General features: G+C 47.8%; 1 long non-coding RNA gene across 1 annotated transcript; it reads right to left on the bottom strand.

The window, feature by feature from the left end:
- Positions 1-871: 871 nt before the first annotated feature.
- LOC122464168 lies at positions 872-10,328 on the bottom strand. The gene is made up of 3 exons (XR_006288093.1): positions 10,219-10,328; positions 2,483-2,547; positions 872-921 (listed from the first exon to the last, which is right to left on the bottom strand). It is a non-coding gene; the product is annotated as an uncharacterized LOC122464168 (long non-coding RNA).
- Between the last annotated feature and the right edge of the window lie 5,814 nt (positions 10,329-16,142).

The following is a 16,142-nucleotide window of genomic DNA, read 5'->3' as shown; positions in this document are numbered from 1 at the left end:
TAGAATCCATCTCTGCTTTTCCTTCAGATCTGGCTGTTGGAAACATGGATGTGGACAACTAGAGATCCACGCTCCCTTTGCATATGGTCTATGTTTAGCCTACAGAGAGTCTTGTATCTTTTTGGTTCAAGATCCCCCTGTTGCAATTGGCAAATGCTAGCTGACTCCCCAGATTCCCCTCTGACTGTACATTGAAACAGGGCTCCTGCAATAGAATGAGCTCCTTCCCTCCTTTTTCCCCAGCTGCTCTCAAACAGGTTAGCTCAGCCATCCAAGCCAGCCATATTCCATACTTCTCCCCATTTCAGAAACAACTGCAGAGTACAAGAAAAAGAAGCAAGTGGTGTGACAATCCAGAATAAAGGGCACCAATGAACTGTCAGCCAATTGTCCCTCTGTTCCCCCCGCAGCATGAGTCTCTATCATTTGAGTCAGAGGATACCACTAGGATTCCATCACTCAGGCATACCCATCTCTCAACCTTCAGCCCTGCCAATGTGTAATCACCAAGTGCGGGGGGGGGGGGGGGCGGGGGAGGAGAGAGAGAGATGGAGAAAGGACTGAAATGTGAAACACACATGTTATGTTTTTTAACCTATCAGTTATAGTGCAATATGCAACAAAAAACCTGTTTTTAATGCATGTTTCTCATTCTGTAAATTAAATCAGCTTTAAAAAAAAAACACACCTAGAAAAGAGTCCCAGTTTATTTAACCAAAAGCCTGCTCCTCTGCCACTAGTTGTGGCATTATCATGATTTGAATCCAGGACTTCCAGACAGGCAGCACAAACTTGCTGCCAAACAAGCTACAGGAGTAACTTACTTTTCTTGTAGACCAGCCATCACAGGACCCAGTGGGATACAGAATTACCTGGCAGACAGCAACAATAAGTTGGGATCAAGACTCCTTGGTTCTATTCCTGGCTCTGAGAGGAAAACATTGAGCAGCAGTTACAGAGTGGGTAGGCAAGGACATGGACTTGACAAGCTTATTTTGAAAGGAGCTGGGGCTGAGTGGATAAGACTTGAGCCTGTCGTTAGAGTCTTGGGTGAGATTCTGAGCTCTGCGCAAAATATCATTACTCAGCTTCTCATTTAGCTTACTTGTGCAACAGGGGAAAGGATACTTGCTAGCCTGCTAGGATAACTGTCTGGAGTCATAGGTGCCAACTTCTGCTGGGTCTGGGGGGGAGGGGGGTCCTCGACCCCACCTCCCCCAGTCCTTACCCCGACTCCACCCCATTCCAACCCCTTCCCCAAGTCCCCACCCCGACTCCACCCCATTCCAACCCCTTCCCCAAATCTTGGCGCTTTCCCTACCTCCTCCCCTGAGGGCACTGTATTGCCACTCCTCCCCCTCCCAGAGCTTGTTATGCCACAAAACAATGGTTTTGTGGCAGCAAGCACTAGGAGGAGAAGTGGGGACATGGAGCACTCAGGGGAGGAGGAGGCAGGCGGGAGCTTGGCTGCCAGAGGGTGCAGAGCACCCACCAATTTTTCCCTATGGGTGCTCCAGCCCTGGAGCACCCAGAGTCAGCACCTATGTCTGGAGTTGCTCACAACTGAGAGTGTGTAACAGGGCTGACTCACCTCTCATGAGCACCCCCTTAAGTAAGTGCATGTGCCTGCATTCTCCCCCTTTCAGTTTGTCCCTGCTCTGGGATAGAGCAGTGCCCCACAGTTCCCTCCCTGAAGACAATGTCTTCACCCTCTTGAGCTTTCTGGCTGCAGCTCTCCAGCTAGGCCACTCTAGTTCAGTTCCCTCTCTGGGGTGCCTCAATATCCAGACCACTGCTCCCATAGCTAATGGGGGTACCCAGCCCACCCATTACTCCAGGTCCCAGCCCCAGGACCCTGTAGATAGTTAAAGGGACAAAACAGATGACTGCTATGTCCCCACAGCCCTACACCATCTTCACCCATATCTCAGGGCCTTGTCTTAATGGAGTCCAAGCAACCAGCAAAGGGCACATGCATGCACTCTTCCCCCCACCACACTACTACAGTTCCAGCAAGTAACTGAATGTCTAGTGGCCCTGCAGCTCTTCTTATACTAGGCTGCTGGGCCCTGATTGGCTGTGTCCCACACAACCACTCTAGGCATCTTGGAGGACCCTCTCCACTGCCCTTTTTTGGGGGCAGGGTGTGGCAGGGCCACGAGGCCTCCAGAAGGGGGCATCAGAGGGTCTGGATAACCCCATCACAGAGTGCCTATCTCAGGGCAGACTGTCAGAAAAACAGGCAGACACCCCAAACTAGTGGTGTGTTCTATAACTAGATTTCACCAAGCCAGTGACAAATGTGAACTCCTGGGTCACTATACCAATCTTACCATGGAGTCACAGACAGTCCCCTTAGACTCTCCAGTCTATCTTGCCACCCAGACAAACTGGACTTTGTGAATAAAGGTCCCTAACCGCCCCCCCCCAAAAAATCACACCACATCAGGTTGCTCCCAGTCCCAAAGGGCAAGCCACTTACCTCAGATCCATTGGTACTCCAGATCTTACACCAAAGATAATGCTGGTAGCGAATTCTATTGTAAACTAACTATTGGTTTATTAGCCAAGAAAAAGAAATGAGAGTTATTGCAAGGTTAAAGCAGATAAAAAAATTATTAACAGGTGAATCACAATTTGTAGGTCTAAATGGAAGCAGTGATGGAATAAACTGCCAGTTTCCCAAAAGTGTTTTCAGGGTACCCAGATTGTCTTGGGGGATCTCGGCTTTGAATCTGGTATCCTCCTCTGTAAGAGTTCAAACAGTCAGAGATACAGGATCTTTCTTTGAATACATATTTATAGCTTCTTCCAACAGAAAACAAGCTGACAGTCTCTCTACTCACACGGGCTTTTGCTGTGATGATGGTGAGTGAGGAATGCACTTGACCTTGATCATCACACACAATGACCACTTGCTTTGAAATTAGCATTTTCTGTTAAAGTTCTTCATTTGCATTCCAAAGGGTTTCTTTCTCCTTTGATGAGTTATTTAGTTACAGGGGTATACACAATGTAAATGTTTGCGATTATATTATAATGGGATATAAATAAGTGAAAACAATGCAAATAACATCCCATTCTTTTTCATGAAGTTTAAACACCCAATACACTCTTACACCATCTAACCATTACTTGATCTATACTAATACACAAGCGAATTTGCCTGAGTCTCTGGCATGAGCTGGCACCGTGCCTGTCAGCATCACAATGGTATGAAGCCTTCTTTAACAACAAGGATACACAGAAATGTAAACAGCTCATAAGGGTGACATTTGAATGTGACACCTCCTGGCTCCCAGCTCAGTGCACTTTCCCCATGAAGTCCAACCTACTACCTTTGCCAGCAACCAACCTCTCTCATAACCAGCTCAGAGCTCTCTGTTATTTACAGCTGGGTGTGCAACCCTGCATAAGTCAACCCACATTAGATCTTGGGCCCACTTATGTGCAATTTGTTCATGGAGGAATTGTGCTCCGAGGGACAACAGCGTCCCCTGTCATCAGCTATGCTAGTGGCCTAGCTAGAGAGCTGCAGCAGCTAGGCAGTAGGGCATGGAAACATGGTAAGTAACTCAACGGGTACATAAGTGGGCAAGTAAATAACTCAACTGGTGGCTAACTCAGTCTTTGATGGGACTGCTGTGCATGCAGCAGCAGGATCAGGTCCTGTGGTCTCTTTCTTGATGTCAGTTTGCCCCTTCCCCTCCTTTGGAAGCAGAAAGAAAGGAAAGGAAACATAATAACACTTTTAGACGAGCGGGTGAGAGAGAATTCTTAGTGCTTAAGAACATTTAATGGAAACCAGCTGCCAGAGTGAGACCAAAGGGTTGGTCATGCTGGGGTATTGTTCCTAAGGTTACTCTGGAGCAATGGTTCTCAACCTATTAATCATTGTGGGCCGCAGGTTGAGAACCACAGCACCCCCCGCTAAGTCCCCCCCATAAATCCATATGCCCAGCACCCCCCGCCCAGAGACCCCTCCACAGAGTGGGGCCAGGAGCGGAGCCCTGGGCATGGGGCCGGCCAGCTGGGACCCAGATCCAGAACCCACCAAGCACAGGGTCGGGCAGCCAGGCCCTGCCAAGCGTGGGACCAGGCAGCCAGGCCCTGGTCACCGCTAAGCGCGGGGCCAGGCAGCTGAGACCCGGACCCCGGACCTCACTGCATGCTGGGCAGGGCAGCTGGGACCTGGATTTTTTTTTAGTACGCAGCTGCAGGATGAGAACCACTGCTCTGGAGGTACCTGCTGAGGAAGAGGGAGGGGGATGGTAGAGAGACTGTGCAGTGAAAAGGAGGAAAGGTGATGGGGGATGTGTTCCCAGGCATTTTACCTCAGAGCTCTGAGAGGCTCCCTCCCCTCACTGTTTAAAGGAGCTGCTCTTAGAGAGGAGCCTTTTGGGACAAAATGAGATGGCGAAAGAGAAAATAAACACAGGGTGAGGGGGGATGTATGTGACAGAAAGAGAGTGGGTGGACGGAAGGAAAGAGGATCCCAAAGTTCAGTGCACAAGACAAAAAGCCGGGGCCTGCTCTGTGCCCCCTTCCGGTCCTCCTCAAATCCAGACAGCTGCAATTTAGATGTAACCGATACACAGACGGCTGTTCACCCAAGTCAATGTTCCCTCGCTTCCTCCTGATCCGTCAGGTTGTCTCTAATGTGCCCAAACCTGTGGTAACTGCCAAACCCGAGGAGAGTTCTGAGATAGCCAACACATGAACAAACATAGAAATGAGTGCTCTGTGGCTGCAAACCTTTGGTGAAACTATATAGTGGGAAGAGGAGCCTAGTGGGGCAGATGGAACTGGGTGGAATAGAATAGAGAGTGCTTTAAACTAGTTCTTTCTCACCTAAGAATAATCAACTCCTACTAGTGCCAGGCAATGCCAAGGCCTTGCAACCCCATCACCTTGAAGTCCAGGAGAGAGACTCATTTCCCTACTGCTGTGCCAACTCTACCTCCTGTGTAATGAGGCCTTGCACCCATCAAATCATTGGTCTCTCCCTGTGCTTTCACCAGATCCTACTTGGCATGCTTTGGGGTACAGATCACAACCTCCATTGGTGCCTTTGACCTGAGGTCATAGCTCAGATGCTTCCTCTCTTAGGTGCACTTGCCTTTGTCGACTCCTAATTCGCAGCTTTGGAAACAAAGGTCTGGACATGGTAAACAGGCAAATCTTGTGAGTTCTGTGCCCAAGAACAGAAATGCAATCTGTCAATAGACAAGTATATGGAAATTAAGAAACCCAACTATCCCTTTCAGAGTTAAAAAAAAAAAATTCAACAGAAGAGATGCTTCAAATCAGGAAAGGGTAAAGTACCAGGGCGGTATATGTAGCTCTGAAACTGTAATGCTGTATTAGGACTGCTTGAAATTTAGGGAGATTTTCTCTTTCCATTCGATTTCTTTAGAATGGTGGTTTTCAACCGGTGGTCCATGGACCACTGGGGGTCCGCAGGTTATGTTTAAGATTGCCAAAGAGTTCCTCCATTTGAAAATTTTTAGGGGTCTGCAAATGATAAAAGATTGCAAACCACTGCTTTAAATGAAACACGCCTTTCAACTAGAAAATTTGGTTTTGGTCTATAGTGCTTGTATGTCATCTCTCCTAGTCCCTGTGGAAGACATAAATATTTAAAAGAGATGTCTTGCCAACCCCCAAACATTCAAAAATCATGAGCCAGGCACCCCCAAAACCATGAGATTGGCTTAAAAATCATTAGATGTTAAAAATTAATAAATCTGGGGGTTTTTTTTGCCTTCTGGTGTTTGAGCTACTAGATTTTCTGATTTCTAAGTGTACGAATACATAAAAAGTAGCAGTCTCTTCCCTGAAGCATTTATCCTATGTAAGCAGTGTCAGGATGAGCTCCACCCTGACATCTGGTGGTGAGGTGTGGCAAATTGTGGAAAAGAACTTCAGGGGCCAATCTCATTTGCATAGGCACACCCAGCCCGCCTAGAATGAGGCCATAGCTGCCCAAATGGTCACTTTGGCTGCTGTGGGGTCCCCAGTGTCTCTGTTATTGGGGCAGGAAGAATAAATTGTTATTACCCTGATTATGGGAACTGTGTTTGGAACTGTACTTGGTCTTTTGTTATGATGGAGGGACTCACCATCAACTAAGTAGCTAGGCAAGGGTCATGGGTTCCAAAACTCTGTGAATTGAGAGAGGCTGGGGACAAGTATTAATACTTGGTGGCATGGGCCCCTTGGTGAGGGCCTTACATGCTAATTACACTTTCTTCTCTCTCCACTGTGGAATATCAGAGCTAATTTTGATTTCATTAGAAGTCTAGTTACAGGCTGCTGAGCTCACTTTGGGCTAATAGTGCACCAGCACTGAGGCTCCCCTACTACAAGCTGAATTCACCAAAGAGCTGAACTGACTAAGAGCTGAAATCACTGAGCGTTGTGTTAAGTAGTCAGGGAGCCTGAAGATATATCGTGTAGCAGTTTGTGGGACGGCTGGAGTGCCTTGTGGACAGGCTGGTGGAGCAGTTCATAGGACGGTGGGAGCTGCTGGTGGGACGCGGAGCTGAGCGAAGCAGTTCGTGGGGCGGCTGGCGGAGCGGAGTGAAGGCCTATGGAGCTGTGGGGCGGTCAGCTTCAGATCATGTAAGGTGCTTCTTACCTCCGCCCCCATCTCCACCCAGGTTGGGAGGTAAAGTTCTGTAGATTAACTTTTGAACTCTGGGCTGCCCTGACCAGGGACAGAGACTTTTGGGTCATTGGACTTTTGAGACTTTGGGTGATTTGGGGTTGCTGGACTCAAGAACCAAAGGGAAAGAGCATGCCCCAGTTTGCTTGGGGTGGGTTTTTTTTTGCTCATGGGTTGTGTTATGAATCCTGTTGGTGGTGTTTCCCCAACATAATGCTACAATGTTTCTCTCTGTTATTAAAAGGCTTTTTGCTACACTCAGACTACGTGCTTGTGAGAGGGGAAGTATTGCCTCTTGGAGGCGCCCAGCGGGGGTGGAATATATTTGTCCCAGGTCACTGGGTGGGGGCTCGAGCCGGTTTGCATTGTGTTATTGGAATGGATCCCCTAGATATTGAACCCGACCCTTGTTGCTGCCAACTCTGACGGGCAGAAGGGTTACACATATAACTAGACAAGAGTGAGAGGGGAAAAGGGGATGTAGAGAGTTGAAAGGTGGTAGTAGAGGCAGGAATAGAACCCATGTTTTTTTGATTACTAGGCCACTGCCTTACTCACTGAGCCAGGCTGCCTAGTGAAATACCAATCCTGCCTTATCTACAGTAATGTTCTCACTGTTTGCTGTCATCAGTGAAGTTGCAGCACTGCAAGAGCAATAGTGGGAAATTTAAAGAAAACCTCAGCCTATATGTGGGTGGCTACATTTCCCCATAGCAGTTGGCCAAAACTATAGAATGGGTGGCATATTTGGGCACCAAAATCTAGAAAAGAGAAGTCTAAAAAGCATGAGTCTTAGAAGCAGGAATGCTGTGGTGGGCTCCAGTGTGGATATGATTTTCTGTTCAATCTCCTCATTGTAGCTCAGAGGACAGTAAATTATGACTGAAACAGTTAACTACTGGTCTAATATTTCTTAGTGGTGCTCCTGAAGTTGCAAAGAGTGCTGCATAGTGGAATTATGTAAGGCCAATTAGGGGTGAAGGGATTTTTGTAAGCATGAAGCTAATGTGAAATAATTTGTGTCTTGAGCCCTGCCCAACAACCCCCTTTCCCAGCAATAATAAAACACTTTCTTTTTCAGTTTGTCACCTTGTGAAGAAGATGGCATGCTGCTTCAAACACAGCCATGGGTCAAAACTTACCCCCCTGCTTGGGCTTTGGCTTTATCCACAAAATCCAGCCCAAGCCTTCTCCCCAGACTTGGTTGCTCTTCCTTGATGACTGCTCAGCCCACACTCTAGGTCTTCTGTAGATAGCCCATTGCTTATATCTGGATGGGGTAATGAGTCATCTCGAATAGAGGCAGCAGAGCCCACTTAGCATTTCCAACAGGATAACCATTTGTTAAGAAGGTACTTATTTTTTCAGGAACACACTGCCAGCCTATTGCACACCTGCACAATGGTTGATAACAAATTAAAGCTCTAACTGCTCAGATCATTATGATACTACAGATGTGTAACTGCATCCTTACGGGTCAAATCCTGCAAAAGTTACTCTTGTGCATATGCAAAAAGAAAAGGAGTACTTGTGGCACCTTAGAGACTAACCAATTTATTTGAGCATAAGCTTTCGTGAGCTACAGCTCACTTCATCGGATGCAATATGCATATGTATATCCTGACTCCCATACAGCGTCCCATTCAAGCCAACAGGCGTCTGCATGGGGGCAAGGATACGTGCTGTAATAAGTGATGGCAGGAGCAGTCTCTATGGTAGCATCAGTAAGGTAGTTTGTCTAGTAGTTAAAACAGGGAGCCAAGCCTCCTGAGTTCTATTCCCAGCTTTACCATTAACTCATGGTGTGACCTTGGGCAAGTCACGTCCTTGCTTTGTGCCTCAGTTTTCCCATCTGTAAAACTAGCTGTGGATCTGTCCCCAGTCTTCCTCAAGTTCAGGGCTGTGTCTCTTTAAATTCAGGTTCCTCTCTAATGTAGATAGAATGTAAGCAACAGTACTACCAGTTATAAATGGGGAACGAGATTATGGGGAACTTCAGGGGATCACGTCCTTCAGGTGGGCCACTCCTTCTCTCCCTCTCTATCTGTCTTTTATTGGTTCTTACTCCATACCTTTCACTGGGCCATCTGAGTGCCCTCTTCCCTAGCACACACCCCTCCCTTCATTCTTAGCCTTCCTGTCTTTTAAAGAAAAAATTGTACTTGGATTTCCAAACTGCCTTCCCTCTCTCCCTGTCTCTCTCTCTCTCTCTTTGATGTTAATTGTCTCCAGTGCTGGAGAGCTCCTTGGCTGATTAAATCTGAGAGTCCTCCCTGGTTTTATTGACCCATGAATGGGGGCCTCTTCAGTGCTCACTGGAGTGCAGTATCATTGCCCCTCCTCCTCCCCCCCATTTGGTTTGATGGATTAATCCCGCTGTGTAAAGAAAAGTGGGGTGGGATGGGAAACTGAAGCAGTGGGAAAGGGCGGGTGGGGAGAGGGGAAGAGAGAGAAGGAGCTTCAGCAAATGCTCAGCTGCCCTTGCTTAAAATAACACAGTTTATTTAAGCAGGTCAGCCACACAATAGCATGAGGGAGGCTGTTACCAAGCTCATGGGACCTTGTGTGTGTTGTGTAAGAGGCTGAAGTGGGTTTTAACCAAACTAGGAAAGCCAGCCTCTTCCTCCCCCCATGTGCACTACGCACACGCACACACACTCTCCTCTCTTCCCCATAACACATGGCAGTCCTTGCTTCTCAAGCGCTGGCATGATGGACAGCTTGGGATGACACTGCTTCTCCAGCTGTGCTGACTGAAGATCCAGACTTGGCTTGGCTGGCTTGCTGACCTGGACTCCTGGAGGAGCTGTGGGTGGGGGTGTCTTTGTTGGCACACTGCCCCTCACCCCCCCCCCCCCCCTTTGTTTGAGGCATGTGCAAGGAATTCTCACCTCAAAAGGGTTCTAGCAACTCAGAAGCACTCATCCCTCAATCCCCACCTTACCCCCATTCTGATGGCATAAATGCTCACTCTGAATGGCACAGACTGTCTGCAATGTTTTCAATGTACAAAGCTTCCTGAGCATGGAGAATTTCTTGGTCTTAATATCACATGTCAGAATTTAGTGTGGAGGAAAATAAGGTGGGGCGGAAGGGGGGGGCATCAGCTAAGTACATTGCAGGCTGGCTTCACCCTGTTCCCAGCTCTGCCAAAAATATCTCCGTCTTACAGAGACAGAACATTCCTTGGTATTTCAGCCCTGGGCTCCCCACAATTAGCTCTGCCAATGCCCCTCACTCCTGACCCATGAACAGATTCAACTATTCCAATCTTGGGTCCCTTCTGATATGACACTGCCAACTGATCAAATCACTCCAAATTGAGTACTGGTGATTTTGTAACGCTGGGAAATGTTCACAGGTGAGCTGGGTTAGGCCACCAAATTCATTTTTCACTTGTGGTACAAACCAGCTGTTGAATCAGGGTCACCACCCGGCAGACCAGAACAGTACGTGCTATTGTCCCCCAATAAAAACAACCAGCCCCTAAACCAATTCATGCGAAATCCATGCGTAATTCCCCCCACGCTTCCCCGTTTTCCTCCACTCACCAATGGCTGTGTGGGCTGATTTATACAAGGACCACTACAGAATTGTACCACTCCTGATCATATTCATCTTCCCCACCAGAAAGTCAGCAACAGGAAATGAACAGACTCTCTCTCAGGAGACTTATGTAATTTTCCAGTCTCTCTCTTTCTTTCTCTGGCTTCAGAGCGAGCACGTTGCTGTTGGCACCACCTTGCCTGCTTCCTGGCACAGTTATTCAGTCAGCCTGCCAGACGTTTCAAGGCTTACTTGCCCTTTCCAGAGAATGGAAGCAAAGAGGGGGAGACAGGCTCCCTTGGAATGAATTGGCAGCCAGCATGTTTCCAAACACTGAGAGAGAGAAATCTGCCTCTCCAGACTCACCAAAGCTGCCACCGTAGCGGATCTGGGCCAGACAGATCTTAAAATTACCGCCATGCTGCTGGACACGCATGCTTTTTGGGGGACAGAATGGAACAACGAGAAGGGGGCAGAAGGTGCTGGTATTTTCTTTTAAGTCTGTGTTTTTGCAAAAGAGCACCACATAGGCACCGCATAAATTCCTGCTCTGCATGTGCTGCTTATTTTAATATGTGGAATTCAACCAGTGTGATTACGAGTAGCTGCAAATGGCCATTTCTTTGCAGAGTGCCTATTCCTCCCAGTCCACCTGTCTGCCTGCGCCTCTTTGTATGTGTGTGAAAGAGAGCATGGGGAACTGTGTGTGTGTCTGCGAGAGAGAGAGAGAGAGATCTTACATTGTGTTAGAGAGATTACAGTGTGTGAGCATGGGGGAGATTGTGTGTGTGTGTATGCATGAATGGACTGAGTGTATATCACTGGACTGTGTATGTATATAGATGAGTGTGTTGCTGTGTTCAATCGTGCGTGCACAGTGAAGACAATTAAGGAGGCCTTGCTCTAAAGGCACTGGACGGGGATTCAGGAGTTCTGAGTTCATTTCCTGTGTGACTTTGGGCAAGTCATTTAATATCTTCATGACACAGTAACTGTAAAATGGGGCCAATAGCACTTTCTTGCTCTCACCCATATCCCTTGGATTGTAAGGCAGGGACTGTCTCTCACAGCCCTAGCATAATGGGGCCCTGATCTTGATTAGGCCATCGAGGCAATGCTGTAATATTACTAATAAATACATGACAAGTTATTTAAATTGGACACAAATTGAGCAAAAATGGCTTCATTGCTGATCTGGAGAAAATGAAAACAGACTTACTGCCCACCCCACAGTGTAGAGTGGATCTGCAGAGCTTTATGAAGGGGATACGTTATTTTTTGGCAAAATTCATTCCAATCTATGAGTAAGGGCTTTTAACCTGTCAGGTGCCGAGCACTCTGTTCCCAGTCCAGCAAAGCACTTGAGCACATCAGTAATATCACTGACTTCACAAAGATTACTTCTGGTGAAAGGCGCTACGCAACACAAGTCAGGCACGTAGTCCAAAGGAAAGATGGCACAGGGGACTGGAACTTAGGTTCAATTCCCACCTCAGCCACAGACCTGCTGTGTGACTATGGTTGCCAATGTTGGTGGGACGTAGGCCTGGCGGTTTCATCGCATGACATAATGACTCCAGGACAGTCCTGGAGGCTTGGCAACCCTATGTGTGATGGTGAGCAAGTCACTTTACCCTCCCTCTGCCTCATTGCTCATCTGCCCAGTGGGGATAGTGGCTCTGTACTATTCAGAGGCTAATGTCCATTATTGTCTCTGATTTGCTTGGCTACAAAAGGGATGAGGGCCAGATAAATCCTGAGGCAGAGAGGCAAAGTGATACTGAGACTATGAAATCCAGGTCAAATGTCTGTTATTATTTCAAACAGGATGGCCGAAAGAAAGAGCAGGGTCAGGAACCAAACTGAGACTGCGCTGTTTGTGAGGCAGGATGAGGGTGGCCTCTCATGCGTTCCCAGAAGACAGGGCATTCTGGTATGTCTGGGAAGGGCTTGGGGCTACCCCACTGGCATGACCCCGCCCCCGCTAGCGTGTGCGTGCGAGGCCATGCCGGTGGAGGCGGAATGTCATGCTCTTCAAAATAGTGTCCTCTGTCTGACACCAGACAAAACCACGTCCAGATGGGGGGGACTGTTTGGTTTAAAACCGGATGAATGGCCTGCCTCAACAGGACACCATCCCGGCATGGACTGGTGCCTATCCAGTCCAGCAGTCGATGCCTCTTATATCTCACCATCACTGCCACCAAGTCCTTCTTCAGCATCGAGACTGGATCAGCTCCAGCCCTGCCTGAGGCACCTTTGCCCAAAGGTTGTTTTAAAAACCCCAGCCCTCATTTGTTTAAAAAAAAAAACAACTCCCAAACATCTTGGCTTTGAAGAACAGCCTGGAGAAAAGAGAAAATAATTTCCCTTTCCTTTCAGTGTAATTCCTGGTGCGTGTGTATTAGAGACTGGAGCACACAGGGATGGGGGGAGAGGGAGAGAGTGGAAAAGTTCTCATTAAGGGGGACAGCTCCCCCCAGACTCACACACACAGGTTCCCAGATTTCTCTGAGCTCGCTTTCTTCCATGGAGCACATCACAAAGCCATCTCTTCCTCCCCCGCCTGGGTTGTAAAATAACAAGTGTCATGTTATTGCTGAACTGCGGAGGTCTGGTGCCCTGCAAAGAGAGCGGGGCAGTCTAATTAGGGAAATGAGAGCCATCCTTAATGAGCACTCCTGACTCAGTGGAGTTTAAAAGAGAAAGGAGAGAAAACTGGCTTGATTCACACAGCTTTCTCTTTCCCCTCCTTTCTGTCCTCCCCATAAACCTACTGCAGTTTGGTCCTAAGTCCAGGATTCTCTCTTCACTTAAATATTCAGCTTCTTGCTCCATGTCTGATTTCACTATTGATTCCAGCTTCTTGGCTGATTTCATTTTGTGAAGGTGTGTTTGCGTCTGGCTGTTTGTGTGCGTCGGTGTACCTCACTATGCTTTTGCCTCTGTGACTCTATGTATGTCAGTAGGTATCTCTGGGTCTGCTTCTTTATGAGCACAGATTGATGTGTGTGTACCTGCATGTGTCTCCGTGCACACAGACTCCTCAGTCATAGAGAAATATACCATTGTCACCATGTGGTGCTCATAAAACACATAAAGTCGTTCCTCACATTTCACGAGAGGTACCAGCGTTGTTCCAATTGCCCCAGCGCCAAGCAATCAAGACAATGGCTGTGCCTACACCTGTCAGGTTGAGAGGGCTTATGTGGAAGGATGGGAACTGCAGATGCCCTTTTGTAGTGGGAACTCCCAGCTCAATCTCAGGGTGCCCATGCCCACTCTTTAGTGACCACTTTGAAATTTGTACCCCAGCCTTGGGCATCCCATGAATCAACTGTACTGGATGTCCCTTCCCTGCATATAATGCCCTGCACTCAGCTCAGATTCTCCACCACAGGTTCTAGAACGTTCACTGCAGTCTCTCATGTTAGCCACAATTCTTTCCAGGTTCCCACGCTGAGTTCAACTGGACTCGTAAGTGTGTGCTGACCTGTACCTAGAGCCCCTCTGGAGGAGGAGAATTCAATTGCACAGATACACCTGTGAATTTCTCTCCTGCACTGATTTTATTAGCTATTCTAACGAGAGTTGAGCTTGAATTAAATGTCCCTCAACTTTGGGAGAGTTCAGCTCTGGCTCCCAGCTTTGCAGCTTGGGCCCAAGGGGAAGGAGGAGTTTGAAGTAGGTTCTGACGTAGGGTGACCAAATGTCCCGTTTTTAGAGGGACAGTCCCCTTTTTGGGGACTTTTTCTTGCATAGGTGCCTATTACCCCCCACCCCCGTCCCATTTTTTCACAGTTGCTATCTGGTCACCCTATTCTGAGGTGCACCACACTCCCACTTTACTGTCAGCCATGACCTTCTGCTGAGATCCTAGAACTTTATGGCTCCATACAGAAGGTACATAATGCAAGGCTGAATGGAGGGCCTTATCTTCCTGAACGCAGAGGAAGCAGAGTGCTCCAGGGTTTACTAGACTGTAGCCTCCAGCTAATATTGGGATGTTATTCCCAAGTGTCTGCCAGAATCCTTGTTCAATTAAATTAGCACATGCTGAAATGCTTATGATAGGTTGCAAGGAGCTAGCTCTAAGCCAGAAGCGTGGGAGAAAGTCTGACAGAAAGGAAATAAGCAGAGAACATTTTACCCATAAAAGCACTTTGCTTTCTCCTTGCTTCATAAATCAGCTTTCTCTGATCTCATCCAAGAAATGCCGCCAGCTCTCTGCTTCACCCTGCCTGGGAGACGGGCTCATTTCCGGGTTTGGATCTTACCTTGGGGCAATTAAGAGATCAAATTGTTTCCACCCCTCTCCTAAAAATTAGGGAGAAAACTAGTGTCTAGCATAAAGCTGCAGGCCGCATCTAGTGAAGTGTTGAGCACCTTCCCTTCCTTTAGAAGGCAATGGGAGCTGGGCGGGCTCAGCACCCCTGAAAATCAGGTCATTTATTTAACTAAATACAGAGCCAGGTGTTTAACTCTAGGCATATGGCTTTGAAACTGCTGGCCTAAGTAACTTGCCTAAAATTGCATAGGGCCAGATTGGCAACTCCTTATGTCCACTGCTGAGTAGTTGCTAACATGTGTCAACCCAGTGGTTTCACTGGGGCTACTCATGTAAGTAATTGCTCACCACTGAAAGTAAAGGGTTCACAGTCTGACTGATAGTGTGTCAGTGGCAGAATGAGGAGTAGAACCCAGAAGTCCTGAGACCCACTTCCCTGCACTAATCACTAGATAATTTCCCTAAAGCTGGTGAAAATTTTTTGAAATTTCAATGGAAAATGCTTTAATCAGTCTAATAGTCATTTCCCTTTATGGCTCGAGGAGCTCCGATCAGTGCTGAGCACCTGCAGTTTGAACTCGACTGGCACAATGTTTTTTTGTGTGTGAATTACGTAGAGAACCTAGAAAGCCTTAGCCTGAGAGCCAGTTTCCCTCTCCTCTTCCCCTGGCTTGATCTGACAGAGCTGGTGTGAGCCCAGTGTAAAATGACTGTGGGCACCACATCCAAACTAGTGGAGTGTCCTTTAGTTTTAAAGTTGATGTCACACTCAAGTAAAAAATGTGGTTACTAAATAGAGTAGGCAAGAAAACAGGAAATACGGCACAGCTCAGAGAATCAAAGCGTCACCTCCATAGCAGAGTATAATGGTATGGACCCAAGCTGCAAGAGTTTCATCAAGTTTTCAAACCGCTGAAAGTCTGGTTGTGTTTGCCGTCCCCTTTTCGGTTCAGCCCATGATAATGAAAGCTGCCAGTCACAAAATTTAGAGCCATATCCAGGCTGCGGTTCTGCAGTGGAGTCAGCAAACTATTCCATGGCTGCTCTGTCCAGGCCAGGATTTAGGGAAATCCTGTGCTATGATACTGGGCAGCACAGGCTGTGCTAGTTAGTCAGAGGGAACCACAGCGTCTGTTGGTGTCCAGAAAGTCTCAATAAAGAATCCTCTTTATATTCATGACAGCCCAGTCTTGTCTCTTCTCCACTGTGAGGGACGAATTCTTAATATTGTCAGAATGGCCAGGAGGCCAGCAGAGGAGGGAATAGATGCAGACTGGAGCAGGGGATGGCTTGCATGGAAACAGGCACAGCTAGAGCAGGAGCAATGAGTTGAAATGACTGGCCATGGGAGTGTTCCCAGCCAGCGTTCCCAGTGACACTGAGCGGACTGGAGAGACTGCTTCCCTTAGGAGCCTGTACAGCTGCCTTGGGGATCACCTGTATGCCAGGAGGGGTCTTCGCCTGTGGATTGGCTGAACCCTGGTTGAATATTGTGCCTATCATAAGACCTGCAGGTAATTGCCTCTGATGACTCATCATGCTTTCTGGTTCACAAATGACTCATCAGGTTTAGGCAGGCTCAGACACAGAGATACCACATCACTCCACCCCAACCCCCCCTTCAAAAGATGCCTACCAGGC

This window comes from Chelonia mydas, chromosome 1 (assembly GCF_015237465.2).
Source record: "Chelonia mydas isolate rCheMyd1 chromosome 1, rCheMyd1.pri.v2, whole genome shotgun sequence".
Taxonomy (NCBI): Eukaryota; Metazoa; Chordata; order Testudines; family Cheloniidae; genus Chelonia; species Chelonia mydas.
The sequence above is the reverse complement of the archived record's forward strand: the minus strand, read 5'-3'. Positions and strand labels throughout refer to the sequence as shown.